This window comes from Pan troglodytes, chromosome 11 (assembly GCF_028858775.2).
Source record: "Pan troglodytes isolate AG18354 chromosome 11, NHGRI_mPanTro3-v2.0_pri, whole genome shotgun sequence".
NCBI classification, from domain to species: domain Eukaryota; kingdom Metazoa; phylum Chordata; class Mammalia; order Primates; family Hominidae; genus Pan; species Pan troglodytes.
In genome coordinates, this window is record NC_072409.2 from 74,948,325 (window position 1) to 74,975,940 (window position 27,616).

At 41.5% G+C, this 27,616-nt stretch overlaps 1 long non-coding RNA gene across 3 annotated transcripts in view; it reads left to right on the forward strand.

Moving 5' to 3' along the window:
* Positions 1 to 27,616, forward strand: part of LOC107976696 (uncharacterized) — a 188,303-nt gene that overhangs the window by 15,837 nt on the left and 144,850 nt on the right. Inside the window, exon 2 of one of the 3 annotated variants that reach the window (XR_010148711.1) lies at positions 13,692 to 13,969. The exons of the other annotated variants lie outside the window; for them this stretch is intronic. This is a non-coding gene — a long non-coding RNA (uncharacterized LOC107976696). The remainder of the gene's footprint in view (positions 1 to 13,691; positions 13,970 to 27,616) is intronic. 3 annotated transcript variants of the gene reach the window in all.

Sequence of the window (27,616 nt, forward strand, 5' to 3'; positions counted from 1 at the left end):
CGAAGGTCTTGATTACAGATGGCTTCTTGCTGATTTCGAATATCCATTTCAGCCTGACTTATATTTTGGAGCTGCTGCAGGAGCCGGGGTTCCTGCTGTCATGGCAAAGTCACCTTGAGCTTCCTGGTTTAATCTCTGGAAGGCTGTCTTTTGTTGCGCGGTGGTTCATTTGTGTGTGTGTGTGTGTTTCATGAGGCTGAGAGGGCAGCATGCATGGCTTTGGAGTTGGAAAGACAAGAATTTAAATGCTGGCTCTCTCACTTTCTAGGAGTGGACCTGGGGCCGTTTCAGTATCTCAGGACTTGTGTGTGTGCAGTGGGGACAATAATATCTCTCTTTCCTGGGCTCCTGGAGCCTGGGTTAGATAAAAGAGTGTTCATACACCACCTGGCACAGAGTAGACACGCAATTATGTTAACTTCTTTTTCCTTCCCTTTCTCTTTACCCATCTTTTTTTCCCTTTTGTTACCACATTTTCATCTGCCTTTCCCATAGTCCGGACTTTACACCTGGATTGGAGTTCAGCTTCTTCTGCCTTTAGACTGCAATGCTGTTTCCCACCCCCATAGCTGTGACCCATACTGCCATAATGTAGACGAGTTACTGTGTAACCTGAGCAAGTGTTAGGAATTAGTACATACATTAAAATGTCTCCTGTAGACATTTTGCTTTAGGCAGTGATGGAGAACCCATTTGTCTCCAGGCAGATGTTGCTATTGGGCAGTCTAAAGAAAGGCTTGGCTGTGAACACAAGTAGGGATAGGCTGGCAAACACCATAGTTTACTTGTTTGGATTGGACAGGATATACACTGTCCTTTGTGGCTGCCTCCAATGAGGTCCTGGAAAGCACAAAGGAATTTCAGGCCTTGTAGCCAATCATGGCTTAGGATGCAGGGGTTGCAGATGCATCGATCTGACCACCTTCCTGTGGTTTCTCTCCAGCCTGGCTCTTTGGGGCTGAGAACTGCTGCCTCTACTGGAGGGGATTTGTATGGAGACTGACATGTGGATGCTTGGGCAAAACCAGGCCTTAGGCATAGTCGAAATTTTAGACCATGTATAACTTTAGACTCTAAAGCATGTGTTCTCAATGGGAGCAATGTCACCCCCAAGAGGATGAAATTGGTTCTCAGAGAGCAAAATCTTTTAAATAATTTTTTTGATATAAATCAAAGGTATGTGTACAACACATGGATATACAGTATATCTGTAATGGTAAAATTTTATGGAGGGTATTTAGGGATAAAAATGTCTAAAAAGCCTCCTAAGGGAAAAATAATGAAAAAAAAAAGATGGAGAAACGTTCGTCTTGGGCAGTGGTTCTCAGTGTTGGTTACACACTAGAATTATTGAAAGAGTTTTAAAAATGTTGATGCCTAGGCTGTACTCCAGACCAATTAGATCACAATCTCTTGGATTGGTTTCAGCCACTAGTATTTTTTTAAATTTCTTTTCCTTCCTTCCTTCCTTCCTTCCTTCCTTCCTTCCTTCCTTCCTTCCTTCCTTCCTTCCTTCCTCTCTCTCTCTCTCTCTTTCTCGAGACAGGGTCTCCCAATGTTATGCAGGTCTTAAACTCCTGAGCTCAAGGGATCCTCCTGCCTGGGCCTCCCAAAGTGCTAGGATTACAGGTGTGAGACCACATCTGGTCCAGCTACTAGTATTTTTAATGCTCCAGATAATACCATTGTGCAGCCAAGTCTAGTAATTCCTATTCTAGAGACTTGGTACTCAGAGTGTAGATCCATGGGTCAGTATCATTATCATCTCCAGGGAGTTTACTAGAAATGCAGAATCTCAGACTCTTAGGTGATTCCTGCACCTATTAAAATTTGACAGGCACTTAGATAAATAACTTATTGCTACCAAAATCTCAGAGCACTTCAATGCAGCTGTGTTAATCAAATGTCAACATGTTTCTAGCTGTTTGTTTCGGGACCTCACTGTTGGCCTTTGGAATGAACAACCTGGTGTAATGGGAGTGGCCCTAGGCTGTATTTGTGTTCTGACCTGTTGGGAAGCCCTGCCATCTCGGAAACTAAACAGACAGCTCATTCCCAGGAAGGGGACCAATGTAAGCAAAGACGGCCAAGTCCAGTCAGCTGGAACTAAGTAAGGGAGGATCTCACTGTTAAACCAATTACTTTAGAGTTGGTAGTTCTTGAGTAAGAGGCTGGTGCATGGATGCATGGAGAGTGACGTTTGGGGCAGGACTAGCTTGGCAAGGCTGCAGGATGGATGAGAACTGAGAAAGAATGGGAAGTTGGAAAATTGCTTGTATCTTGTGAGGTCTATGTACGGTCTGCAGCTCATTCGTTTGTTCATTCATGTATTAATTCATTCAACAAATATTTATTGAGTTGTCACTATTTGGATTTGATGTGGAGTAATTGTTATGGAAAAAAGAAGGATAAATGTGACAGACCTTGAAGGGAGAGCTTTGGAAATAATGATCCAAAGAAATATGCTAGGAGTAAGCTGGCTTCTATTTTTTTCTTTCTTTCTTTTTTTTTTTTTTTTTTTGAGACGGAGTTTTGCTCTTGTCACCCAGGCTGGAGTGCAGTGGCACGATCTCAGCTCACTGCAACCTCCACCTCTAGGATTCAAGTGATTCTCCTGTCTCTGCCTCCTGAGTAGCTGGGATTACAGGTGTCCACCACCAAGCCCAGCTAATTTTTGTATTTTTAGTAAAGACAGGGTTCTGCCATGTTGTCCAGGCTTGTCTCGAACTCCTGACCTCAGGTGATCCACCTGCCTCGGCCTCCCAAAATGCTGGGATTACAGGCATGAGCCACTGTCCCGGCATCTATTTTCATTTCATTTTCAATTTTAAAGTATTTATTTAATATTTAATTATTGACAATGATTGTATATATTTAAGGTGTACAATGATGATTTAATATATGTATATACTGTGTGACAATTATCACAATCGAATTAATTAACATGCTACCCACGCTGTGCCTTAGATCACCTTATAACTTAAAGTTTGTACCCTTTGATCAACATCTCCCCATGTCTCCCATTCCTGCAGCTTCTGGCAACCACAATTCTATTCTCTGTTTCTATGACTATGACATTTTTAGTTTCCACAGATGAGTGAGATCACACAGTATTTGTCTTTCTGTGCCTGGCTTATTTCACTTAGCATAGTGTCCTCCAGGCTCATTTACATTGTCTCAAATGGCAGACATTTTTTATGTCTGCCATTTTTATGGCTGAATAATTCCAGTGTGTGTGTGTGTGTGTGTGCACATTTTCTTTATCCATTCATCCATTGATGAACATGTAGGTTGTTTCCATATCTTGGTTATTGTGAATAGCTCTGTGACAAACATGAAGGTACAGATATCTCTTTGAGATACTGATTTCATTTACTTTGGATAAGTGGGATTATTCAACTGTGGGATTGCACTAATTGGTACAGCCATAGGGGAAAACAGTATAAAGACTCCTCAAAACATTAAAAATAGAACCACTGTATATTCTAAAATCAGCTAGCTTTAATCAACTTAAAAATACTGGCTTATCTATCAAAATCTAAAGATACAAAATCTTTTTAAAATCTAGGGCCTACAAAGTAGTTTTGTAAACAAATGACTTTGAAAATAAGTGGAGTTTCATGTCATCCGTGCTAATTTACAAGGAAAACATCATTTCTGGAGTATTTTGCACCTCTCATTTTAGATGGACATAGGTTTTGGATTAGCATCTTGCAATTTTCCTTTGTTCATTGTCACAAACTATTTCTTGATGGTTTATGAAACGTTATTAGAGGGGTATAAAACTGGTGAGTCCATCACTATTCAGGCTGACTTAGGTTGTGAGCTGATATATTACCAAGGTACTCCTTGGGGTTTCTGCATCTACCTGACTACTTCATGGATAATTACTCTTAATTGTGGTTTCATAATTTAGCCAATTTATGGTTACTGGGATAAAACATTTGAAGCTATTATGTAGCTAATGGTGTAGACATTTTCATATCTTTGTCTTTAGGGTGATAAATGTAAAAGGTGCCTAACTCTTCCACCAACATTAACTTCTCACACTTAAAATATTGAATTAAACAATTTAGTGTCCTTGACAGTGTAATAGATTTTGTTTAATAGGTAATGTCTAAACCTGGACCTAGTTCACCTCATTTTAGTGAATGTAATTTTTCCCACAAGGAGCGTTCAGTGTAAATTTGTCAGACGTGTGGATCTATGTGACCTGGTAACAGCCCCTCTGGAGGTAACATAAGAATCACTTCTATTCCCATTACCACACAATTGGTAAGGGTGACCCGGAATGATAAGAGTAATGTGAAATAAAGCAAAGGTATTTCAGTCATATGTTCCCTTATTTTCAAAAAAAGCATGTATATTCCACATTCACAAAGAAACAGTTTATTTTATAGTATTATATATTTACAGGGTTTCATTAACATTTCCTAAATGTTCTTCCTAGCACTGTTATGAGATTGGTCAGATTTTCCCCCTTAGTCTTTTCAAACCACACACAGAAAGCACAGAGAGATCAGACAAAGAGGAGCTTGGTTGACATCTCCTGAACAGAATGTTCTTCTGTGCTGTGTTTTCCATTACGAGCATCGAGCCACCACTCTGTGGTCAGATCACCCTGGGTTTTGACACCAGCTCTACATTCACTAGGTATTTGCTTCAGTCATTTGTTTGCTCATCCAATATGCACTTATTTGAGTACCATGTTTCAGAAATGGTGACGTAGATACACAATACTTATTGACCTTGTGGAGTCTACAATTGCCTTTAATGGATGTCACCAAATGGATGAAACCTTTATTCCTTATCTGTAAAATGAGACAATAACACCAAACTCCTGGGATGGAGGTGAGGAATAAACAAGCCAGCAGGTGCTCAATAATGATAGTTACTTCCAAATGTTTATCAGGAACCACTTAACACCATATGGATAAATGTTGCTCCTATTACAGGATTCAATGGCCCTTTCTACTTCTTGACTACAAGAAAAGGCAGTGGTAGTATAGGAAATAAGAAGTTAAAGGTGTTTTCTGGGCCCTCAAAAGTAAACACACTTTATCATTTTATGTTCTGTAAACCTTCCCAGAACATCTAGGGAACACTGTTCATAGAAAAGCCACTGCACAAAGCCTTGCTGATGAAGAATTTCATCTTTTCAACAGTGACTATGCTAAGGACTCAAAAAAAGCCCTGAATTTGTAGACAGATTCACTCCCTGAGGGCTCAATGAACTAAAAGCAATATAGCATGCCTGAGGTGACCGTTTGGTCCATAATTTTATTCAGAGTGGTGACATTGCCAGGTGACAAGAATGCCAAGTATGTTGAGCAAGCATCAAGAGATGAGGTTGGAAAGGTGGGTAGGGTGGGCCATGGAAGGCCTTGAATGACCACCATGACCGCCACTGGAGAGTGGTGAACAAGGAATGACATGATTTGATTTGTGCTTTAGAAATATCTCTTTTAGATGTAGTATGGGGAAGGGCATGGGGGTGGGGGGGCAGAGGTAGGTCAACAACAGTGGAGATAGATAACACACAAGGAGGAAACTGCAGCAACTCAGGTGAGCAATAATGGATCATGTGGGAGCAGAGAGAGGTAGATATTAGAGGTGCAATGAAGTGTAAACTTGGATATGGTGGTTGATTCTATGTGGGGCTAGGAGAGAGAATACACTCTCTGGTGACTTCCAGGTCTCTCTCTTTAGTGAACAGGTAGATAACAGATTGGATTCTATTAAGTGGAAGATTAAGTAGAGTAGGTTTTGAGGGAAAGATGATAAGCTAAGTGTGATGCGCATCTGGGATCTTGGGCAGGCTGTTGATGGGTGTGTGCGTGGGAGAGAGTAGATGAGGCCTTTGAGATTGGGGTGTCAAAAAAGAAGAAACACAGACCAAATAAAGACCTCGGGGGTCTCACGGAGAAATAGCAAAAAGAGAACACTAGGGAAGAACAAATCTAAGGGATGGAAAAAGTAGGTGGAGGCAAAGGGGGAACCCATGAGGTCTGTTCCTCCTTCACTGTCCTCAGTCTTGGTAAACGGTACCCAGAAATCTAGGGGTAATCTTTAACTTCACCTTTTCTCACATTCCGTCAAAACCAAGTATTGTGAGTTCTACCTCCTTAATTATCTTCCAATAAGCAGAATTTTTCTAAACAATTTTTTTTTTTTTTTTTTTTTTTGAGACAGAGTCTTGCCGTGTTACCCAGGCTGGAGAGCAGTGGCGCGATCTCGGCTCACTGCAGTCTTCACCTCCCAGGTCCAAGTGATTCTCCTGCCTCAACCTCCCAAGTAGCTGGGACTACAGGCGCCTGCCACCATGCCTGGCTAATTTTTTTTTTTTGTATTTTTAGTAGAGACGGGGTTTCACTATGTTGGCCAGGCTGGCCTTGAACTCCTGACCTCGTGATCCACCCGCCTTGGCCTCCCAAAGTGCTGGGATTACAGGCATGAGCCTGTTGTTACAGGCAGCTGGCCATAATAATTTTTAATTAGAAAAGGTTTAAGGGAATTGCTTGGAGGGGTCCCAGTACCCTGATGGTACACATGATAAGTGAATTGGATTTGGTCATTAGCAGGTGTCAACCACATTCTCTTTTAGCTGGTTTAGTGGTTTGGTGTTAGGAATGCTGAGTTACTTGTTCAACTGGCCTTCTAGGCTTGCCAGCTGGACAGATTGAATCTATTTAACCCATCCGGGTGGTGAAATTGTTCTCAACTCAGATATGGAGGTGGTTTGCAAAAGTAAGTCACTTTTCTTTTCATGTGCTGCACAAGTAAAAGACATCTGCTGGCTATTTTTAAAGCCCCAATAGTTTTATGGAATAGTATGCTGAGAAGTTGCATGTATTATACATGTTTATGCTAAATGGAATTGTGATTTCAGTTCACAGCTTTGAGCTGGCTACTTGAAGAAATCCCACAGGGAATTGTTTGGGCAGAAAAACAGCCTTTTACATGGAATCAGCATGGTTCCAGTCTATTGCATTAGGTTTGTTTAAAGGTTGTGTTTTATGAGAATCAGAGCTTTGGAATCAAAGAACCCAAGGTTCTAATATGGGTCAAATATCACCTGCTTCACCCTGGATTATGGTTTACCTGAAATTTTCATGAAAACATTGTTCTTTTCCTAGTTCAGTGTTTGTCAATATTGGCTGTGTATTAAAATCACAGGGAGAGCTTTAAAAATGTAAATGGTCTCCTGATGTCTATGCTCCTTCCAGGAACTATTAAATCAGAATTTCTCAGGGGTAGAGCTCAGGCTTAAGTATGTTCAAAGAAGTCCCCAGGTGATTCTAAAGTACAGTCAAGGTTGTGGAATCACTGCCTCTCCCTAGTTAACACACTTTGAATTTCTAGGCCAGTAAAACTTAACTTCCCCACTGGTGATGTCATTTTCAAGTTAGCAGGCTTAAATCAGTTAGTAATTATAAGGGAAGCTAAATGTAATTAAGTGTGCAATATTGAGCTCCTCAAGTGTCTTCCACTGAAATTACATTTAAAAACTGTAATATTTTGAAGGCGTCTGACAAAAGAAAATGTATCCCTGAAGCTTCCATAAACACTTGACTTTCTTCTTGATTATGTCCAATTTTCATATGCCACTGGGGACCCTCTAGGTTCACCTCTGTCATCAATTAGACATCCATGTGGATCACACACATTGGAATTCTATCTCCCCTCATCGCAGTAGAGACCCCTAGAACACATCCAATTGTCTGGTTCACTAGTATCCTGAGTCCCTCACATGGCACCCACAGAGGAGAAATTAATACACACTGCTGGAAGAAACAAAGGACCACCGATGATAAAACTTCGGACACCTAGGGCTGGAATGACCCTTAATGCGTGAAGAGCCTACCTTTCTCATTTAGCAGAGAAGAAAATTGACTCCTGATAGTTAAATGATTTGCCTAGGCCCAATTCGTTAGAGGCAGAATCAGACTGGAACCTGAGTCTTTTTATAGGTGCAGTCTTTTTACACTCTACTGAGTTGCCTAACAAGATCTATAGGTGGGATTGAGATCAGTGAAGAACAGCCTGTGTTATTTAATGGCAATTTGGAACAACAAAGATAGATAACAAACTGTTAGCATAAATAGCAAAATTGAAAACAGTATTATGGTTGTGTTAGCTTTTGTGCTAAGCATTTAACATGTAATAAATGCTGACTTTGTCCTAGATTTTTTGGCATAGTAGTGATGCAATTTTGACTGTATTATTTCTTATACATCAAGGGGAAATATTCATTCCATGAGAATTATTCTGATAGTAAGGAGCGTGAGTTTATTCTTTTGCCCATCTTCTTGTTAACAGTGACAGCTTATCCAGAGGCAGTCAAGAAACTTTACTGATAGTGTAGAAAGGCATGGTCAGATGAATGGATGGATGGAAAAGGTAATCAGAAAGAAAACTTTGTCTACAAAAGGGAAGTTTGTCCCCATACAGAAAACTCTATCCTGCATCTTGGCTTGGACAAAAGGTTTCTTTCAAGATGCACATTCATAAATAGAATAATAGTTAAAGAACTTAGCTTATTAACTGTTTACATAAAATATTAAATAAAGCTGTTGGTATGCTTTGGCTGAGAATGACTCCCAAGATTTGGAAATATCATTCAGTTATGTACATACAGTGAAGAAAGAAATTGTTTTGGCTATATGCAGACCAGGTTGCTAGGAACTTTTGGAATGAAGATAGGAGAGGGCTTAGTTGAGTCTAGAAACTCTGGGGTAGAGCCACAAATGTATGTTTCCAGCTGGGTTCCCTCCAAGTCCAGGCAGCTCTGATTCCATGTCTGTAGGCTGGACCAGCCCTGGAACCTCTGCACTTCAGGAGACAAGGGGCAGAATTCCCCAGAAGTGAACCTGAGGCCCTGGCTTCTCCCAAAGCTATTTCCTGACTTTATGTATGACTTCTTCCCAACTTTCATTTGCTTCAAGGATTTTGTCAACTAAATTAGGCCCTGAAGTCACACAGTGAAGCCAACAAGACGTATTTACCATATATCTTTGCAGGAGAAACTCTAAGAGGTAATAAAACTATTTACTCTCTGATTAGAAAGTTATGTTCTTTGCTTCATACTGACAAACTTGAACACGACAGCTCCCCTTTCATTTTGGCCTTTGGGATTTAGTGGATGTCGTCCAAAGCTCTTTAACTTTTCCAGTCATTTGAAGTTGGTTTTACTTAGAAATGTCATATTAAAATGTATGGCTGTAGAGCTTATTAGTAAGTGTTTGGCCTGCTCATGGCTGATCTCAGAAGGCCAAGCAGAGGGTTACCAGCCAAAGGCACAGTTAGTTCCGCAAAGGGAAAAACAGAGGAGAACTGGTCTTTACCTAGTGCTGACTGTATGCCTGGTGCCAGGCAAGGAGCTTTCCTGTCCATGGACTCATTCATATTTCCCTGACTTTGGAACTATGTGCCAAAGACTTTGACAGTGAGAGATGTGAGTGGTATTCATTGGTGGGAATGGATGGGTGGAAGGACTGAGAGGATAGTATTAACCATCTAGATGTTTGCAGAGCAATGCATACATCCCTGTCTCGGTCAACATGTTTGAAGGTGCAGGATGCTCAAAACTATAATCAGGGTAAGACAGAGGCCAGAGGAGGATGGAGCAGGCAGGATGTAACAACAGGGAGTGCTGAAGGCAGAGGCAAGTGGAGGACGCATTTCCTGCCAAAGGGGCAGCTACGCCTCAGCTCCAGCAGATGATGGCAGTGTCTTTTCAGCTCTGGATTTGCTGAGGAAGTCAGAAACCTGAATTTCTATGTGAAATCTCCTCTTTTAAAAAACCATTATTGACCCATTAAACCACATACACCTGGACCCCAGATCTGGCAACAGCCAGCTAGCATACAGTCTGCACAGTTGGTTTCTGGAGTTCAAATCTGTACAGACTGAAAATCAGGCAAGTGTGAGGGCTGGAGTGCTCCAGGGGAAGGCTGCAGACGGAGGACAGCTGTCGCCATGGGGCTGCTCACCTGCATCCTGCCTGGGCCTGCTGTGCTCACACCTGCTTGTGTACTCTGGCCCCTGTGGCCTGCAAGCTTTACCTCTGGGTGCTGCCTCTTTCTGCAGTTGACTGGGGAAGAGGGGCTACTGGGAATATGGGCACTAAAGTGTTTGTTCTGTCCCCACGTCAGTGAGGGCTGAGCTCACTCCGTGGGCTCTGGTTACATTATTCAGTGACAGCAAAAAGGAAAACAGTTCAACTTCTTATTGCACTGTCACCTCTTCTCAGTCTTCTCATCCTCTGCTCGGCCCAGCCTTCCATCACTTGTGTAAATAATTGCCTGGATTAAAGGCCCTCTGCTTAAAATACTCAAGTGGCTGGGAGCAGTGGCTCATGCCTGTAATCCCAGCACTTTGGGAGGCCTAGGTGAGAGGATTCCTTGAACTGAGTAGTTCAAGACCAGCCTCAGCAACATAGTGAGACCTCGTCACTACTAAAAATTAAAGGAAAAATGAGCTGTGCATGGTGGCAAGTTCCTTTAGTCCCAGCTGCTCAAGAGGCTGAGGCGAGAGGATTGCTTGAGCCCAGGAGTTTGCAGTGAGTCATGATGGCACCCAGCCCAGGTGACAGAGCAAGACCCTGTCTTCAAATAAATAAAATATTCAAGTGGTTTCTATTTTCTGATTAGACTCTGACTGATGCAATGGAATTTTCATATCACATGTTAAGAATTATGTATTAATTTAGAAATAGTGTTTTTCCCATTTCCATTTATTCAATGTCTTCATATTGTTTTTGTCCTTAACATAATCATTTGCTTGTCACGTAACTCAGTTTTTCACTATACAGTATATTCATTTCTATTAAAGTTGTTTAGAGAAAGAACTTTTGGAATTGATCCATAGTGTTTCCACAGGTAGTCTTATCCTAAATCAAAAGTACTTTTTTATAATATTAAAATGTATTTCCATTCACCCTGCTGGTGTATTTTTGTGATTGCTACAATATTGTCTTACAGTATTTTTTAAGATTACCTTTATTGAAATGTAATTTAATTTATATAAAAGATAAACATTTTAAGTGTATGATTTGGTGAGCTTTGACAAATGCATACACTTCTGTAGCCACCAACACAGTCAACAAATAGAAAACTTTCATTATCTCCAAAGTTCCCTCAATCCCACTTGCGGTCAATCCCCACATCCTTGGGCCCCGCTGACTACTTGTTTGCTTTCTGCCACTCCAAATTAGCTTTCTTCTTTTCTAGAATATCATATAAAAGGACTCCTATGTATGTTTTCTTAGTGTCTGCCTTCTTTCAGCCCAATAATTTTGAAATCTAGTCATGCTATGTGTATCAGTACATTAGTTTTTTTTCTTGCTTAATAGAATCCATAATATGGATTAAGTGAAATGTGCCTATCTATTTACTTTTGGTGGATATTTGAGTTGTTTCCAGTTTGGGGGATTATAAGTGAAGCTGTTATGACAATACAAATATAAGTCTCCTGGTGAACATATATTTTTATTTTTTTTTAGTAAATACCTAGGAATGGGATTGTTGGGTCATATGGTAGGTATATGTTTAACTTTACAAGAAAGTGTCAAATTGTTTTCTCAAGGTAGTTATACCATTTTAGATTATCACCAACAATGTGCAAGAGATGGAGTTGTTTCCCATCCTCTCCAGCAACTAGTATTATCAGTCTGTCTCATTTTGGCCTTTCTAGTATATATGCAGTAGTATCTCAGGAGGGTTTGGATTTGCATTTCCCCTGTGACTAAGGATGCTGAACATCTTTGCTTTGTGTGTTGGGAATTGGCACATGTTTGTTCATTTGTTTTTGGTAGTGTGTGTATTTGTTTGTTTGTTTGTTTGTTTATTTTTGAGATGGAATCTTCTTCTGTTATCCAGGCTGGAGTGCAGTGGTGCGATCTCAGCTCACCGCAACCTCTGCCTCCCAGGTTCAAGCAATTCTCCTTGCTTCAGCCTCCCGAGTAACTGGGATTACAGGCACACACCATGCTTGGCTAATTTTTGTATTTTTAGTAGAGACACGGTTTTGCCAAGTTGGCCAGGCTGGTCTCAAACTCCTGACCTCAGGTGATCCTCCCACTTCAGCCTCCCAAAGTGCGGGGATTATAGGTGTGAGCCACCATGCCCGGCTGCGTCTGTCTTTTTTTTTTACAAAAATTTTATTTCAGTAGATTTTTTTGGGAACAGGTGGTTTTTGGTTATGTGGATAAGTTCTTTAGTGATGATTTCCGAGATTTTGGGGCACCTGTCACCTGAGCAGCGTACACTGTACCCAATGTGTAGTGTTTTATCCCTCATCCACCTCCTACCCTTCCCTGTGAGTACCCAAAATCCTTTTTTTCTTTTTGAGACAGAGTCTCGCTTTGTTGTCCAGGCTGGAGTGCAGTGGTGCGATCTCTGCTCACTGCAACATCTGCCTCCCGGGTTCAAGCGATTATCCTGGCTCAGCCTCCTGAGTAGCTAGGATTACAGGTGCCTGCCACCACGCCCAGCTAATTTTTGTATTTTTAGTAGAGACAGGTTTTCACCATGTTGTCCAGGCTGGTCTGGAACTCCTGACCTCAGGTCATCTGCCCACCTCGGCCTCCCAAAATGCTGGGATTACAGGTGTGAGCTACCACGCCTGGCCCCCAAAGTCCATTATATCATTCTTATGCCTTTGTAACTGCATAGCTTAGCTCCCACTTATAAGTGACAACATGCAATATTTGGTTTTCCATTCCTGAGTTACTTCACTTAGAATAATGGTCTCCAACTCCATCCAGGTTGCTGCAAATTGGCACATGTTCTTAGAAAGTGTCTGTTCGAGGCTGGGCGAGATGGCTCATGCCTGTAATCCCAGCACTTTGGGAGCCCGAGGCGAGTGGATCACCTGGGGTCGGGAATTTGAGACCAGCCTGACCAACACGTAGAAACCCCGTCTCTAATAAAAATACAAAAAAATTAGCCAGGCGTGGTTGCACATGCCTGTAATTCCAGTTACTTGGAAGGCTGAGGCAGGAGAATCGCTTGAACCCGGGAGGCAGAGGTTGCAGTGAGCCGAGATCACACCATTGCACTCCAGCCTGAGCAACAAGAGCAAAATTCCGTCTCAAAAAAAAAAAAAAAAAAAAAAAAAAAAGTGCCTGTTTGAATCTTTCGCTGATCAAATACATTGGGCTTTTTATTGTATTATTAATGAATTACAAAATATATATTCGTGTATATATATATATATACTCAATATAGATATATTGAATATTCTCTTTGATTCTGTGACTTGCCTTTTTATTTTCCTAAAGCTATATTTCATAAAGCATATGTTTTAAATTTTGATAAACTATAATATATCAATATTTTATGGTTTGTGCATTTTCTTAAGACATCTTTGTCTACTCCAAATCTGAAGATTTTCCCCTACATTTTCTTCTAGGACTTTCATAGTTTTAGTTTTTAGTTTAGATCTAGGTCCCACATCAAATTCATTTTTGTGTTATGTATTCAGGTAAGAGTTGAGATTTTTTCCCCCAGATGGATATCCAGTTGTTTCAGCCTCCAGTATTGCTTTTTAAAGTGATCTTTAAGGGGCTTGTTTATGACAACCTTCAACCCTTTCCATTGTGAAGTCGTGTAATTACTAAATCTACATTAAGCATTTACCCCATATGAATGAGGAAATACATGGCATTTATTAGGTCCTGTTTCCTGCAGATCTTTCCTGAGCACACAGAAGATCAAGACCACACTCACTGACTTCTCATAGTCAAGCAATTTTGGCCAATTAAATGTCAGTTGGAAACTCCTGTGTCAGCTTCTCTGTGGCTGTGAGAAGTCCCTGTGTGACATCCCAACTCCCCCCCCACCTGCGTTGGCAACCAAGAAAGCCTTGTGTTGGAGGTGGGGCCACAAGTTTAAAGCTAAGTTACCACCTCGAAGGCACATTCCTGGAGAGCTTCCCAGGCCCACAGTGGCACGTGTATGAGTGACAGGTAAATTTTTATGTGTTAAGCCTCTGAGATTTCAGAGTTAATTTCTTACTACAGCATGGTCTATTCTATATACTGGTTAATATACTTCCTTCTTTCTTAAGGTAACCTCTTTAAGCAATTAAACTACCATTGGTTATGATTTTTCAGGCAAATGTGGCTTTGCCAACAGTAAGGTGAGGTAGTACTTCCATACTATGAGATAATTTCCTTTTTTTAAAAATTTTTTGAGACAGAGTCTCACTTTGTCACCCAGGCTGAAGTGGAGTGGCATGATCACAGCTCACTGCAGCCTTCCATGCTCAGGTGATCCTCTCACCTCTGCCTGAGTAGCTAGGACTACAGGTGCCCGCCACCACACCCGGCTAATTTTTGTATTTTTTGTAGAGATGGGGTTTTGCCATGTTGCCCAGGCTGATCTCAAACTCCTGGGCTCAAGTGATCTGCCTGCCTCAGCCTCCCAAAGTGCTGGGATTACAGGCATGAGCCACCGCGTCCAGCCCTATGAGAGAATTTCTAAGAAATAGAATAAAAGGACTTTGAATAAAAAAACCATCTTTCTTGTTTGAGGGATGATTTAGGGGGAAAAGCCTCACCTCATACTTGGGCATATATCATTTGATTTTACAATAATAGGATTGTAAATCTCGAAGTTTTGAGACACAGTGCTGCAGCTAGAGGATGAAAATATGTTGGTGCAGTGCCCAAATCTACAGCATAACATATGACCCGTATAAGCTGCCCATCAACACTTCCTCTTTCCATAAACTATATTTCCTGCAATAGAAACATTCATAGGAGACCCAGGCTTCAAATATTTCCTGGGTGTCCAAAGGCACATCTGGAGGAAATCCTATAGGAGGTTCCTATAGGTCCTAAAAGATACAGCCTGAGTTCTAGATCTGATACATTGTAAAAGTCAAGTACAAAGTCTGTTTCAATGCTTTGCCATCATCTCTCCAGAGAAAACAGCAGAGTTCAGGAGAACCTTTTTGTTTTCTTCTTTGTTTTCTGAAAACAACAATAATGCTGGTTTATTCTGATTTGGTTCAAGAGAAGCAGCATGAATGGACAGAATCCTGGATGGGAAGTTGGGAGTCACGGGTTCTGGGTCTGGCTGTGTGGTCCAGGGCAAATTGCCTACTCCTCTTTGGAACTTGGTTTCATCATTTGGAAATAAAAGACTGAGTCTGTATTAGATTCCTAGTTGGAGATTAGAAGGGGTTATCATACTATTTGTAATATTTCAAAAAGTCTACCAGAAATAGTACCTATTTTCTAATGAGAGTGCACAGGGTTAGCAAAACATCACATTTCTTAACACTTTGACTGTATGTTTTTGAACTCGACAGAGTAGCATTAGTTATCTCCTGTTGAATTAAAACAGGGTTTAAAAATTATATATGTCTTGGCCAGGCGCCTGTAATCCCAGCACTTTGGGAGGCCAAGGCGGGTGGATCACCTGAGGTCACGAGTTCGAGACCAGCCTGACCAATATGGAGAAACCTCAACTCTACTAAAAATACAAAAAACTAGCCAAGTGTGGTAGTGTGCACCTGTGGTTCCAGCTACTTGGGAGGCTGAGACAGGAGAATTGCTTGAACCCAGGAGGCGGAGGTTACGTTGAGCCGAGATCAAACCACTGAACTCTATAGCCTGGGAGACAGAGCAAGACTCTCTTAAAAAATAAACCAACAACTATATATATATATCTATATAGATATATATAGATACACACACACACACACACACACACACACACGTCTTTAATACCAACAGTAGCTAGCATTTGTTGAATGCTTACAATGTGCTCAGTGCTGGTGTAAATATTAGACCCAAGGGAAATCTTATTATATTCTCCAAAGCAGACAGTACTTTGGCTGCATTCACTATTCTTTGGTTGATAATTTCTAGCTTTATGGTATTGTGGTCAGCTGTTAGACTTGGTTTTTAAATGCCCCCACATAATGTAAGTGAAGTAGAGCATATATGGACATCATAGTTCCTTCTTGTAAGAAGTCATTATGAAGATGATAATGGAAATATTAAACCCATGGAATTTATATGTCAGTCATCTCTAAAATATGGAAGAAATTGACAAGTCAGTTTTTTTCAGTATCTGAAGTGAATCTGCTCACTACAAAAATGAGGGCTCTTCCTGATTGTTTAATAAAGCAGAAATAGACAGACCCAAATACACTTATTCCAGAAGCATCGATTAGGTCTGTCCTTGGTGCAAAGCAAAGTATTTGGTGGACAAGAGAGTGAAGGTTAGTGTGGGATAACAGTAGTTAATTTCTAGGAATTTGTAACTGATTAGATAGTTGTTCTGGTTGTTTGTTGCTGTGCAATGAACCATTCTAAGACTCAGTAGCTTAAACAGCTACTATTTTGCTTTCCTCCACGAGTCTGTGGGTCAGGAATTAAGGGAGGGTACAGCTGGGTGATTCTTCACCTCTCTGTGCCATCAAATGAAGCTACTTGATGATATTCAGCTGGTGAAAGGCTGATCTGCAGGCTCCAAGCAAGTTTCCCTCACAACTCAGGCACCCTAGCAGTCATGCTAGAAGGCAGGGTTCAGCTGGGGCCATCTACCAGAATGCCTGCACATGGTCTCACCTGCAAGGCAGCAGTACCAGGGTAGTCAGATATTTTGCACTATGGTGCAGGGCTTCAGGAGGGTATTCTGAGTCATCTGGGTAGAGGTTGTGAAGCTTCTATAATCTAGACTCAGAACATCACTTCCACCACATCCTGTTGGTCAAGCAAGTACTTAAAGTCAGCCTAGCTTCAAGGGGAGGAGAATTGGACTCCACCTCTTAATGGCAAGAATGGTGAAGAATATATGCCCTTCTTTAATTTATGATGGTGTTCACACCAAAAATACTGCAAAGAATTAGTAAGAGTGCAGTTGCATGACTCCTGGCAAATACATATAAGGGCCCACATGTAAGGGCCGGGGATCATAATTTGCTGAGAGAAAGTGGAGTCAAGAAGTGAGGCAAGTAAGATGTTATCAAAAGTGCTTTGGAAAGGTCCTTGTTCCTTGGCCTGTGTGTTAGAATGCATGTGTGACTCTCTAGGCTTCCTTGTCTGTAGTCTTTGCAGGGTTTGTAATTTATGAGGAGGCAACTCCAGAATGGATGGCTCTGAAATAATCACACAGCCTTAAAAATTTTCCAATCTCATTGCCTTGTCTTCCAGGGAAGCACTTTGGAAGTTTACTAAATGAAACCAGCTGCCATTTTTATTTGTCAGCATTCAGTGTTACTTAGCTAGGGCAGGTGGCCAGTGGCTTTAGAGGCTTCTGGCACTAGCATTAGCCAGAGGTCACATGTACTCATGGAGAATATCATTGAACAGACCCACCTGGAGGAGAATGTCCATTAACTGCAATAGGTTACAAGGGAACAACCATTCGTTCAAATAGGGCCATCCCCTACCATCACCAGGGGAGCCACGGTGTCTGTTGAGAAGGCCGTTAGCAAGCTACTTCCCAGAAGGTGGAGGCATATGCAGATAACTGGCATATGCTTCCTAGCATCACCTCTCCCATCCCCACTCCCTCTGCTGCTACCACACTCAGCCTCTAACAAAATCACATCATTTCTTTCCAAGTCCAGGCTTTTTCCTCTGTACTCTTTAGGTCAGCTGAGACAGGCCAACATCTTCTAAACAAAATTTGTCAAAGAACATAAGGCAAGAAGACATGCTCTTGGAAAATACAAATTATGTAATAGAACTCAAGTTTCAAGGTACAGTTTTCTGACCCCAAGGCAACTATGGTCTACCCCCAGAAGGCTGGATTGAGGCTCTAGCATTTTGTTTCTCCTCTAACTTGTCTTTCTGATTCCCAGGAGATGTGTTTATGTGCCACCTCATTTGGTTTTCTGCACAAATGCAAAAGACACTTTTTAATGCTAATATATTTTCCTCCCTGATTTGACTTGAACACCCTTGTTACTCATGGGCCTCTCACCCATTACTTTGTTCATGGCCAGCTGGCAGAGCTGTGGAGGAGCTAGACAGAGCAGGTCCAAGCTCCAAACTCCATCTAGTTTCTAGTCTTTCCATGACTCACTAAAAAGGCATCTTCCCTGGTTTCCAGAACACTGTAGGTTCACTGGGTCTAGCATGGTGATCAAGAGTGGAGGCTTGGGACACAGATTAACTCTCTACCTGTCTCCAGTGATATCACTTTTGACCTTTAGTTTTTCATTTGTAAAACAAATAATAATACATACTTCATAGGGTTGTTCTGCATATTAAGTTACACATACAGGATATTTTAGAAAAATTCTTGCCACAAATGTTCAAAAAATGTTAGCTGCAGTGATGATGATTAAAGAATGCCTTGAGTGTAACTACAGAATATGATGTAGTAATGGCTTCCTGAACATTATCTCAGAGAGGAACAGAGCTTTTACTTCTTCAGGAAACAGCCATCCCTCCTGACTCCTGAGATGTGGACAGCAGAGAAAGAGATAGTTTTAAATAGCACATATTGAACTCTGTGTTGTAAGGGCATGGGAAGCTGGAGGGTGAGGAGGGGGAAGTGGGAAGTTGGCATTGAGTGTGCTTGCTTGCCTTGTGCTAAGTGTTATGAAACATGAGCTCCATGTATATGTCTCATGAAATTGTCTAAGCAACAGAGTGAGGTAGTATTCTTACCCCACCATAGTTGAAGAAAAAGGGGCACAGACAGAGTAAATTGCACAAAGTCTTGTAACTAATAATGATGTAGCTAAGATTCCAATCCAGGAATGTCTGGCTGAAAGTCTTCTGTTCTTTCCTCCATATCATCGTGGACATTAGGATTATGTGAGGGCCCTGGTGTTTCTCTTGATCTGGCTGGAAAAATTCTCAAAGTATCAGAGTAAAGAAGAATGTGAAAGACAAAGCCAAACAAAAACAACAAAATACCAACTACCCTCTGGCCAAAAAAAAACTCAAACCACCTTGACTTAGAAAAAGTTATGCCCTTGGCTAACTTCAGTCAGCATTTTCTTTTAAGGTTGAAGTTAGACTCTGTCAACATCATTTTTAGACAAAGAAATGGTAAACTTTAAATAAGCAGGCATTTCAGGACCCATATTTTTTTTAAGCTGTAGCTAGACTACAAATGCTGTTGACTAAAAAAAAAAAAAAAAAAGAAAAATCTATTTACATCCAATGCTGTGCTCTGCTCTGCTGTTCCATTCTATTCTTATCTGTTCATTCATTTATTCATTCCCTAAATATTAACTGAGGGTCTTTAATATAGCGGGTACTGTTTTTGGTGTGATGGATTTACTATTGTAGAATTCAGTGTGGTATGTAGAATAATGACACCCTCCTCCCACAAAGATACCCATGTCCTAATCCCCATATCCTGTTAATGTGCCACCTTGCATGAAAAAAGGGACTTTGCAGATGTGATTAAATTAAGGATTTTGAGATTGGAGAGATTATCCTGGATTATCTAGGTGGGCTCAATGTAATCATAAGAGTTTTTATTAGAGGAAAGGATGAGTCAGAAAGAAGGCGATGTGATGATGGAAGCAGAGGTTAGAGTGATGTGCTTTGAAGATGGAGTAAAGGCCGACTAGCTAAAGAATGAAAGTGGCCTCTAGAATCTTGTATAGCAAGAAAACAGATTCTCCCCTGACAATTTCAGAAGAAACACAGCCCTATCAACACCCTAATTTTTACTCTCATAAGACTCATTTTGGACTTCTGACTTCCACAAATCAAAGATAATAGATTTGTGATTTTTTTTAAGTGACTAAGTAGGGTTACATGTTACAGCAGCAATAGGAAACTAACACAGTCAGGATAGCTAGAATATGGTACAGTAACAAACAGCCTCCAAACCTCAATGACTTAATACAACGAAGATGTATTTCTTATTTACATTAGAAGTCTAGCGAGGGCCGTCAGGGGGCTCTGACCATTGTCACCAGCCACTTACCCAGGATGATGAAGACTCCATCAGAACATGTGCTTCTGTAACCACTTCATCTTTATTTGGCAAATCACACACTAGTTCATAAACCTTCCTCCTGGAAGAGACACACACACTTTGATTCAGCTTTTATGTGATCAAAACAAATCACATGTCTGTGCCCAACTTTAATTGGAGAAGGGACATGTAATCCTACGTATGGAGAAGAGGGGAACTTGAAATTTGGGACCAGCCCTGGTGACTCCCCCAACTAAAGAAGAGTCAAGATCCCTAGGCTCATGAAATTTGTGTTCCTTGGAAGATAGGGACTAACAAACAACAAAAACAACCCTAGTAAATAACAAATGGGTCAATTTCAGATCTTGATAAATGTTATGGAGAGAAGAAAATAGGGTAACGTGACAAAGTAACTGGTGGCTGGTCGTCGAGGGAGGACTATGAAGATGTACATCTGAATTGGGAGATGAATGACAAGGGTCAGTCATGTAATAGTCTTGAGACAGCATGGTCCATAGGGATCCAAAATAACTATTTTCCATTCTACATTAAGAAAAAACAAAAACATTGGGGAAAGATATTTCATTCAATCTGTTTCTATGAGACTGAACAAGTCTTAATGGCTGAACGAAGATTGATGGTACACAATGGCTCTCAGACTGAAGAAGATTTCTTTACAAAGTTTTAATAAACCAGGATTTTCTATAAAACGGAATGCCCTTCCTGCCACTGGAGCCTGGAGCCATTCAATTTAGATGGGTTTCCAAAAGACTGGTTAACGTTTCCCTGGAAATGACAGGAAGGAAAGCCAGACAGCGAAGGACTCTGCAGGGAGGAATGACTGAGCAAAGGAACTTGCTGCAGTGCTGGACTTGAACTCCTTGGCTGCATGATTCATTTAAAGCACCCAAGGTTTTGTCAAGGGAAGGTAGTGGTGAATAGATGGGAGAAGAGTCCGCTGGACATCTGCGATAAACTAGCTGCCAGGAAAAATTGTCAAAACATCCAGAGTATTAGCAAAGGGTCAGGGGCTTCTGTTCTGGACACATCCAGAAAAATAAATAGCTTTGGATCTTGTTGGGTGAAGTTGGAAGAAAAGAGGATTATGCTCTCTAATGGAAGGCGCAATTCCAGAGAGCTTTAAAACCTAGGGAAAGGAGAGATTGAAAGGCAAACTCTGTCTGGAGAATGGAGCAAGAACAGCCTAAGGTCATCTTAGCTCCTTCACCAAGACACTACAGTGGGGTCTGCAGCAGGAACATGATGCCTGCTCACAGTGTGACCTAGAAAAACCCAGCTCCTCTGTTCATCTGGCCCGTGTTTCCCTCTGGGTCACTAGGAGCCTGCCTCTCCCCCAGGTGCGTTCTTCTCCATGGAGGAGTCTTGGAGACCTCTCCTGCCCTTCCCCTTCAACAGCAGACAGCACAGGGCCAGATGCTGCCCACCCATCTTTGAAAAACCTGGACATTCTCCTGACTGTCATCAACAAGTGAAAGGACTCATTCTGGAGTAAGGGAAAGAGGATGAGATTTAGGATTAGAGAAACTGGGTTTGGATCTTGACTTTTCTTTGGCTGAGACTCTTTCACAGAGTTTCGATAAATCAGGATTTATTGAAGTGAAGTGCATGTCTCACTACCATGTAACCTAACTGAGACCTTCTGGCTGACCCAGCAAATTCCTTCTCATCTGCCAGTGGGCTACAGCCACTGTCTTTGTCCCTGTGATTCTTTTGTGGATCCCTTTCAAAACCTTATTTTGTGACCCGCTTGCTGCCTGATGATCACATTTGGTAATATCCTTCTCCTTAGGAGCAACTTTGACCCCTAACCACATGGCAAACCTTGTCCTATGCATTCAATAAGACAGCCCTGTTAGATAACTACTTCATAAATCTAAATGTTGAACAGGAGACACATCATTTGGGGTAGCATATAAGAAGCAGGCTAGAGTTGCTACTTAAAGTCAAATATCAAATTCTAAGCAGTTGCTAGGGATTGGCGTGCTGGATAAAATGTGGATTCTTGGCAAGCAGAATTAGGCTCTCTCCTTGTAGCAGATGCCTCTCATGTCCCACATCACATTCCATTGGCCCATCTCTGATTTCATCTGTAGTTTCAGTGAGCAGTTCTGGGTAAGCTTGACGATGTTCCACCTCAAGCGCATGCCTGGGCCTTCTCTGATGTCATGTAGCCCACTTGTATTAGTCCATTCTTGCATTGCTATAAAGAAATACCTGGGACCCGGTAATTTATAAAGAAAAAAGGTTTAATTGCTCATGGTTCTGCAGGCTGTACAGGAAGCAAGATGCTGGCATCTGCTTGGCTTCTGGGGAGCCCTTAGGAAACTTACAATCATGGTGGAAGGCAAAGCAGGGAGCCAGCACTTCACATGGCTGGGAGCAGGGGCAAGACAGAGAGAGAGGGGCAGTGCTACACAATTTTAAACAACCAGATCTTGTGAGAACTCACCATAGTGAGAACAGCACCAAGGGAGATGGTGCTAAACCATTTGTGAGAAACCACCCGATGATCCAATCACCTCCTGCAGCCTCCACCTTTAACATTGGGGATTACAATTCAACATGAGATTTGTATGGGGACATAGATCCAAACCATATCTCCACTCAACCAGCATGAAAACAGCCTGGCAGTGAGGAGAGGCCAGTGCTCCTAGGACCAGCTCTCAAAGGAAGTGGAAGCCTGAAAATAAATGCTCCAGAAGCCCTTTGCTCAGATGGGCTATTCTGGGAGCTCTCAGAATCAGGAGGTTTTGGCAGAATCGATCTGTTCCCAGTCGTGGCCTTTCATTACCCTGTGTGGAAGGGAGAATAATGGATCCCTAAGATGTTCTAATATGAATCCTCAGAACCTGTGAATATGTTAATGGGCAAAGGGATTTTTCAGATGTGACTAAATTAAGGATATGGATTATCCAGGTTGGTCCCATGTAATCACAAGAGTCCATTTAAGAAGGAGGCAGGAGGGTCAGAGAAAGAGATGTGACAATAGAAACAGAGGTCAGAGTGATGCAGCCATGAGCCAAGGAATGCAAGCAACAAAAGCTGAAAAAGGCGAGGGATGAATTCTTCCTTAAATTCTCCAGAAGGAAAGCAGCACTGCTATCACCTTGATTTTACCTCCATATATTAGTTTCATAGGGCTATTCTAACAAAACGCCACTACATTTATGGTAATTTTTTACAGCAGCAATAGAAAACTAATACATGTCCCAAATAAACTACTGTATATAAGTCCTTCTCTCTGACTGCTTTTAGGTGTTCCTGTATGCAGGCATATCTTGTTGTATTGAAACTTTGTCGTATTGTACTTTGCAGATATTGCCTTTTTTTTTTTTTTTTTTTTTCCAAATTGAAGGTTTGCGGCAGTGCTATGTTGGGCAAGTCTATCTATTGGTACCATTTTTTTGAGACAGGGTGTTGTTATGTTGCCCATGCTGGTCTTGAACTCCAGGACTCAAGTAATCCTTGTGCCATTTTTCCACCAACATGTGCCCACTTTGTGTCTCTGCGTCATAGTTTGGAAATTCTCCCAACATTTCACTTATTATATCTGTTATGGTGATCTCTGATCAGGGATCTTTGATATTACTATTGTAATTGTTTTGGGGCACCACAAACCATGCCCATATAAGATGGCAAACTTAATCAATAAACATTGTGTGTGTTCTGAGTGCTTTACCAACCACTTGTTCCTCTGTCTCTGTTTCTCTATGTCTCCTTGGGCCTCCAAATTTTCTCTATTTCCTGAGATACAATAATATTGAAATTAGGCCAATTAGTAACCCTACAATGGCCTCTAAGAGTTCTAGTGAAAGAGTCAGATGTCTCTGACTTTAAATCAAAAGCTAGAAATGATTAAACTTAGCAAAGAAGCCATGTCAAAAGCCAAGATACGATAAAAGCTAGGCCTCTTGCATGTAACAGGTAAGTTGTGAATGCAAAGGAAAAGTTCTTGAAGAAAATTAAAAGTGTTACTCCAGTGAACACATCAATGATAAAAAGCGAAACAGCCTTATTGCTGATATGGAGAAAGTTGCAGTGGTCTGGATAGAAGATCAAACCAGTCCCAACATTCCTCTAAGCCAAAGCCTAATCTGGAGTGAGGCCCCAACTCTTCAATTCTGCGAAGGCTGAGAGAGGTGTGGAAGCTGTTGAAGAAAAGTTGGAAGCCAGCAGAAGTAGGTTCATGAGGTTTAAGGAAAGAAGCCATCTTAACATAAAAGTGCAAGGTGAGGCAGCAAATGCTGACATAGAAGCTGCAGCAAGTTATCCAGAATGTCTGACTAAGATAACCAATGAAGGTGGGTACACAAAACAGATTTTCAAAGTGGATAAAACAGCCTTCTATTGAAAGAAGATGTAATCTAAGACTTTCATAGCTGGAGAGGAGAAGTCAATGCCTGGCTTCAAAGGTTCTCAGGATGGGCTGTATCATTTGTTAGGGACTATTGCAGCCTGTGACTGTAAGTCAGTGCTCATTTACCATTCTGAAAATCCTAGGGTCCTTGAGAATTAGGCTAAATCTACTTTGCCTGTGTTCTATAAATGGAACAACAAAGCCTGGATGAAAGCACGTCTATTTGTAGCATGGTTTCCTGAATATTTTAAGCCCATTGTTGAGATTTGCTGCTCAGAAAAAAAGATTTCTTTCAAAATATTATTATTCAATGACCATGCACCTAGTCCTCCAAGAGCACTGATGGAGATGGACAAGGAGATTTATGTTGTTTTCACTCATGCTTACACATGTCCATTCTGCAGCCCATGGATTGAACACTAATTTTGACTTTCAAATGTATTTAAGAAATACATTTTTTTTTGAGATGGAATCTTACTCTGTTGCCCAGGCTGGAGTGCAGTGGCAAGATCTCGGTTCACTGCAACCTCTGCCTCCCAGGTTCAAGTGATTCCCCTGCTGCAGCCTCCCGAGTAGCTGGGATCACAGACATGTGCTACCACACCCAGCTTTTTTTTTTTTTTCTGGTATTTTAGTAGAGACAGGGTTTCACCATGTTGGCCAGGCTAGTCTCGAACTCCTGACTTCAGGTGATCCGCCCCCCTCGGCCCCCCAGAGTGCTGCGATTACAGGCGTGAGCCACTGTGCCCGGCCAAGAAATACATTTCTTAAGGCCCTTACGGCTATATCTGTCATAAACAGTGCTTCTTTTGATGGATCTGGGCAAAGTAAATAGAAAACCTTCTGGAAGGGATTAGCTATTTTAGATGCCATTAAGAACACTTGTAATTCGTGAGAGGAGGTCAAAATATCAACATTAATAGAAGTTTGCGAGAATGGATTTTGACTCTCATGTATGACTTTGAGGGGTTTGAAATATCAGTGGAGGAGTGACTTCAGAAGTGGTGGACATAGAAAGAGAACTCGAATTAGAAGTGGAGCTTGAAGATATGACTGAATTGCTGCAATCTCATAATAAAACTTGAACAGATAAGTTGTTTCTCATGGGTAAGCAAAGAAAGTAGTTTCTTGAGTTAGAATCTGATATTGATGAAGATGCTATGAACATTGTTGAAATGACAACAAAGAACTCAGGATATTGTGTAAACTTAGTTGATAAAGCAGCAGCAGGATTTGAGAGGATTGACTCTTAATTTTAAGACGTTCTACTGTGGGTAAAATGTTATCAAACACCATCACATGCTACAGAGAAATATTTCATGAAAGGAAGAGTCAATGGGTGTGGCAAACATTATTGTCTTATTTTAAGAAACTGCCACAGCCACCCCAACCTTCAGCAACCAGCACCATGACCATCAACCACCAACATCGAGGCAAGACCCCCACTGGGAAAAAGATTATCGCTCGCTGAAGACTCAGATGATTGCTAGCACTTTTTAGTAATAAAGTATTGTTTAATTAGATTATATACTCTTTTTAGCAATAAGGTTATTGCACATTAATAGACTACAGTATAGTGTAAACAACTTTTATATGCATTGGGAAACCAAAAAATTTATGCCACTTGCTTTATTGCAATATTTGCTTTACTGTCATGGTACAAAGGTTGGGAGCCTGGAAAACATATTTCCTACAATCCCATGCCACCAAATTCTGGAAGCAAATTAAATTCTGCATTTGAGATACATTGATGAAGAGTCGGGCAATGGGAGACAGGTAGAAACTTCATTCTTCTCTGCCAGTGATGCCAGACATGAATTTGCGCAGCAGCCTCTGGATTCCCCTGACATTTGCCTGCCCCATGGCTTTTGGTAGAGTCAATAATGAAGAGGTTTTTGTTTGTTTGTTTGTTTTGTTTTGTTTTCCCCTGGTTCCTGTATGCTGCAGGTAGTAGTCATCTAACTGTCTGGCAGTCCTCCTGATTTGCATTCTCCAGCCTTTGGCAACAACAACAAAAAAAGCTTTACTGAGGTGTAATTTACACACAAGTTTACTCATTTTAAGTACACACTTTGATGATTTTTTTTTTTTTGAGACGCAGTTTTGCTCTTGTTGCCCAGGCTGGAGTGCAATGGCGCAGTCTCGGCTCACTGCAACCTCTACCTCCTGGGTTCAAGGGATTCTCTTGCCTCAGCCTCCCAAATAGCTGGGATTACAGGCGCCCACCACCACACCCGGCTAATTTTTGTATTTTTAGTAGAGATGGAGTTTCACCATGTTGGCCAGGCTGGTCTCGAACTTCTGACCTCTGGAGATCCGCCCACCTTGGCTGGGACTATAGGCATGAGCCACCACGCCCGGCCAATATATATACATATTTTTAAGAGACAGAGTCTCTATCACCCAGGCTGGTGTGTGGTGATATGATCATAGCTAACTTCAGCCTTGAACTCCTGGGCTTAAAGTGATCCTCCTACCTCAGCCTCCAGAGTAGCTGGGACTACAGGTGTGTGCCATCATGTTTGGGTAATTTTTTTTTCTTCATTTTTTTGTAGAGACAGAGTCTTGTTGTGTTGCTCAGCCTGGTCTTGAATTTCTTGCCTCAAGTGATCCTCCTGCTTTGGCCTCCCTAAGTGCTGGGATTATGGGCATGAGCCACGGTGCCTGGCCTGGTTTTATGAATTTTGACAGATATGTACAATCAGGCAAGCACCATCATATTGTTTCCCTGTGCCCCTTGGCAATCAATTCGCCCCAATCCTGGCCCAGGCAACAACTCATCTGCCTCCTATCACTCTATCTTCCTTTCAGTAGTCTGAAAACACCCAACTTCTGTTATGAAATCACTTTCTGCTGGAAACAGTGGTTTCTGTTTCTCTGATCAAACTGTGCCTGGTACAGGAGGACTTCACTATGGGAAGCCAATTCCTGCACATCATCCACTATTAATAAAAAAACAACCAACATTTGTGCAGTTACAGGGAAGTGGTTAGACACCTGGAGCATATCCTCTGTTTCTGTGGACCAAGGTGCTTAGACTCCTGAAGTTCCAAAACATCTTTCCAGAATCGAAGGCTGCCATGAGATCAGAGGTGCCATCTTTGTCAGGGTGGGTACAGGCTGTGTGGCGTGACTGAACTCCAGGGGCAGGGCCTTTGGTTCAAGATGACTTTGTCGATGTTTCATTACCCTCTCAGTCCATGGTTGGCTGTGGTAGGAGTCACAAGACAGCATGGAGTATGGCAATGCTTTTCAAAGCTTCCTTTTTAATAATGAGACACTTAGGTTAAAAAAAAAAAAGTATGTGAAATGCCAACAGAGAAAGCAGATA